The following is a 4,739-nucleotide window of genomic DNA, read 5'->3' on the forward strand; positions in this document are numbered from 1 at the left end:
AAGTGATATTGGTAGGACAGACAATAATGGGCCTAAGATGTGTCAAAGAAGAATCTCAATAGATGCTGGACCTCAGTAGCAGTGTTTTTGAAGCACTAGTAGCAAAGATTGCCTGGGGGATGTTCCTGTCTCCATCTCTGGAGGTCTTTACAAAAAGATTAGAAATGCACATTAGGAGTGACACAGCTATGAAGAATAGCTCTGGCGCAGGAGGATGGACTTGAAATTTTCTTAAGAGCCCATCTAACTGTGAGAACCAATGGATTTTTAACTCCTTCCTACCCAGTTCAAGGCAATTGTAACATGCCCTAAATGGAAATATTCCATCAATAAGGGTTTTCAACACCACAGTGCATTACACTTTATGCTAATGGACCTGAAAGACTGAGATATGTGGGAAAGAGGCAGGAAAAGATAGGCACCAGTGGGCTTTTTATGGCAGCTATTCTGGTATATTCTGATCTGGCCAGTCTTGCCTATGTTTATAACTATGAAAATGAACACTTTTGTGGAATCTCACATCTCCACCACATTTATGACACTAGGTCTATTAGCCTGAAACTAGGTCTCATCCTCACAGAAAAGAAGGCCAATGGAATCTTGAGATGCATTAGGAAACGTGTTTCTAGCAGGTCGAGGGAGGTAATTCTCCCTTTCTGCTTAGCACTGGTGAGACCACACACACAGTGCAGGGTCCAGTCCTGGGCTCCTCAGTAGACATGAATGTACTGGAGCAAGTCTAGCAAAGGGTCACAATGATGATTACAGGACTGAAGCAACTTCTGCATGAGGAAAGACTGAGAGAGCTGGGACTGTTCAGCCCGGCAGGCTTGGGGGAAACCTTATCAATGTGTACAAATATCTGATGGTTGGGAGTGAAGAAGAGAGGGTCAGACTCTTCTCAGTGGTGCCCAGTGAAAACACAAGAGGCAATGGGTGTGGACTGTTTTCAAAAAATAAACACAGGAAATTCCATCTGAACGTAAAAAAACCACTTTTTTTTTTACTGTGAAGGCAGTCAAACAATGGAACAGGTTGCCTAGAGAGGTTGTGGAATCTCCATTCTTGGAGATACTCAGAAATCCAACTGGGTTTCCCAAAAACCTGGGGAAACCCAACAGTCCCAGGCAACCTGTTTTAGCTGACCTGGCTTAAGCACTAGATGATTTCCAGAGGTCCTCTCCAACCTAGGCTATTCTGTGATTCAGCTAGTAGTTATTATTGGTAACAATCTCCTGGACAGAGCTGGTGATGCATGTTTGCTTACTTAGGATAGGTATCCTCGTAAACATCTGAGGACATGACTAGAAAAAGTGGCTTTACGTCCAGAGCAATGCTGTCAAGCACTCAGCCTGTCAGGCCTGCAGGGCTTTTAGCCTCCTCTGTTCAGTGCTGCTTGGTAGAGCCCTGAAGCTGCAGTTTATAAACTGTGCCAATCCAGGGCACTCAAGAAAGAACATCTGCTTAGACTAAACTGCAGCCATCTTAGCGCCCAGGAACAGCCTTCTTCACAATTCACTCCAGGACTTGAGATATATTTGCAGGAATGTGTTTGGACAAAGCATTGTGAAGACTGCAGCACTGACTGATATTTCCTCTACACTATCTGTTGGCACTGTGTAAATGGCACCATAAATTAGCAAGATGGATGTTACAGTAAAGATGGAAGAGTTATAGGAATTAGGCTTAAAAATGATTAAACTCCGTAATTTTGGTGCTTTCCATGGAGATTACCTGTATAGCAAGAAAAATAATTCATCTCCAGATTAACATCCGAGCACTGCTTTGTGGGATGTCTGCTCAAAATTCTGAATGTTAATTTGAAATACAGTGTTCTGCAGGTACAGTTATAAAAGGGAAGTAGCTTAACAAGGAATAACAAGGTTGAATTGATGAACTGTTTTATTCTGTACCACATGAATACAGAGAACTTTCAAGAGTAGTCACACTGCAGGTGGGTTTTTTCGATTTAAAGTTAATTCTAGATAATAAGACACCAAAAAGTGTGACATTTTCCTAAAGCAAAACTCCCCCAGGGAGTCATTGCTGATTGGAGAGCGAAAAAAAAAAGACTATAAAAATGAACACAATGGAAGCATCCTTGATTTCAACATTGCAGTATTTGGACCAGTGTTTTCCCTTGAAGCTGACTGTCAAATAAACTTTACTTCAATGTTCAATGCAGTAGCTTCATGTGACTCATAACTCCAGGCATTGTGATAGAAAAGAATGTATTTTCACCCACAAGTATTTGGCAGATTTAAGAGGAAAAAGATTTATTAATGTCCTGAAAATACATACTATTTCTAGACTTCATCTGCTTAGATGTACATGTTCACATTATATCCACCAAGCTGGAAGCATCTTGGTACATACCTCAATGAAAGCCATGTAATTTTATTAAATAGGAACAGAAATTTACATACAAGTCACACATGCTCCCCTGAAGCTTTAAAGTCACCAAACTGTTCATGTCTGTTCACAAACAACTCTGTATTGAGTTATGTAGATATGACAAGCCTCTGAGCTGGCTGTAACTCTGTGGTGGATCTTTCGAAGATTTTCTCACTACAAGTCCTCCAAAGAAAATACTCTTAAACTCAGAAGTCAAGTCTTATTAGAGTATGAAGTGAGGGGAAAAAATTAATTTGGGAAAAAAAAAATCCAGCAAGACTAAAGACAATAGAAATAAATAAAATTTATAACCATCTCTCTTGCACACTGGAGCAACAGAGTTCCTCTCTCTCAGGTTTGTTTTCCCTCAGGTTTGTTGTTCCAACCTCAACAGCTAGGTTGGAGAAATATCTGCTGTGCCACTTCCCAGGAAATTTCCTCAGTGCTGAGGCTGTCACTCTCCCTGCTACCACATTTTGGGTATTACAGGTTTTCCTCTCCTGGACATACTCAGCATGGAAGTTCACCTGACCCATTCCCTCTCTTACTCAGAGGAGCATGACCATCACACACACACACAGTCAGTGCACACACAACTTCCCCAGGGGAGCAAACAGAGGTCCACCCATTTTCCTAATCCACAGCTTTGCCACCACATCACAAACTGTGAAGTCCCAGCGTTATGCCCATAACCTCACTGATCCCGTGGCAGATGCAAGGAAACCTGGACCTCACAAGAGATGTGACCATTCCCTCCCCTTTAACTTTAAAATTTTCTCTTTGAGGTAACTGGATAAGCTACCAAATAAAAGCAGTGTAGGATTCCAAATGGATTAGCTACATCTGCTATTTAAATTTGATATTTTCTAGTGGAAAAAAGAAAAAATGCTCCTCAATAGAACACAGTTGTATTAACAACCATTTAGGATGTGAATAGGAGCATATTGTTGTTTGTGTTACTGTGTACTACTTCTGTTTGAAAACTTAATTTAGACAACAGAATTTATCCAAGGTGAAAAGTGTTATCTCCTGCAGCTTCCTAACTTTTTTTTCAGGGAATACAGTTCAGATCTCAACTTTTGTAGCATGCAAAATCTTTTTACTTTACAGGCAGTGGTAGAAGAGCAGACAAGAACAAAGCAGTCAGAAAAAAAAAGCAGCAAAATTACTGTTCTCATCAATGTATTTATTAGTTAATATCTTTCTGAAAAAATTGATCCCAGTGGCTACTATTGGTTCAACAAGCAACGGACTGGAAAATATTGACTACTTAATCCTTGGTCATAAGCTTTTTAGAAATATTTTAATGTAAATTAAGATTGCTGTAGAAATCATATAGTCAGATCAATCATATCAATCTAGCTACATCCTAACAAAGACCCGGAACACTGAACATGTCAGTTCCCCAGGATTTCACATAAAGTGTATTTCAGGCATCTAAATCCAAATGCTTGCTTTAGAAATTGAAATATGAGGAATGCTAAATCTCTTTCTTATTAAATCAAGAATTGACTGGTTGTTTGCCAAGGGTAGATATTTGACCTGAAAATTATAACTGAAGTTTGAAATAATATGGTTTATTAGGCTAAAAATTAGATACTAAACTCAAGATTTATTAGTTCTGAGGAACATTAGAAGTTAAAGACATTAGAGAATTTAAAATTTTGCTAGATTTTCCAAGTTTCTGCAGGAGTAAATTCGATTGCCTTGTAAAATTATGCTTTTTATCTAAAATGTTAAATATTATTTGTGAACAAAATTTTCTCTTTCTCACCTTCTACCAATATTTAAAACAATATATATGCAACTTAGAGAACAGAAGAATATAAAGGAAAATTTTAGCATACCTTAACTAAAGCAGCATCTGAACTGTAAATGTACCTTTTTTTCAGTTCCATATGCCTACATCATATTGTGTCAGTTAACAATAATGATTACTAGTAGGCTGTGCCTGCAAAGCCCAAAACCATTATCTGCTGAAACCTGCCTTTGAAATTTATGTTCAAATATTTTCTGTTCTACAGAGCAGTTTTATTTCAAAGAAATCTCCCTCCACACTTTTCTGTGTTACACGCACCTCAGTTGCTTAGATCGAGCACATATTAAATCTGTCATTTCTCCAAAGGAGGTGGTAAAAAGGTGATTCACATGTGTAAGAGGCCAATGCAGCTTCTAGAAGTTTCTTTGTCTGATGACTCCCTAGGTGGTTTTCATTATCTCCTTCATGAAACATTAACCCCCCTTTCCAAGATGAAACAGGAAGTGGTAAAAATTCTCTTACTTCAGAGGAATAAATCCAGTGCAAGGCCAACTACTTTCCTACTGCTACTTGCTTTAAATGGGAG

Source organism: Numenius arquata, chromosome 4 (genome assembly GCF_964106895.1).
Source record: "Numenius arquata chromosome 4, bNumArq3.hap1.1, whole genome shotgun sequence".
Taxonomy (NCBI): Eukaryota; Metazoa; Chordata; class Aves; order Charadriiformes; family Scolopacidae; genus Numenius; species Numenius arquata.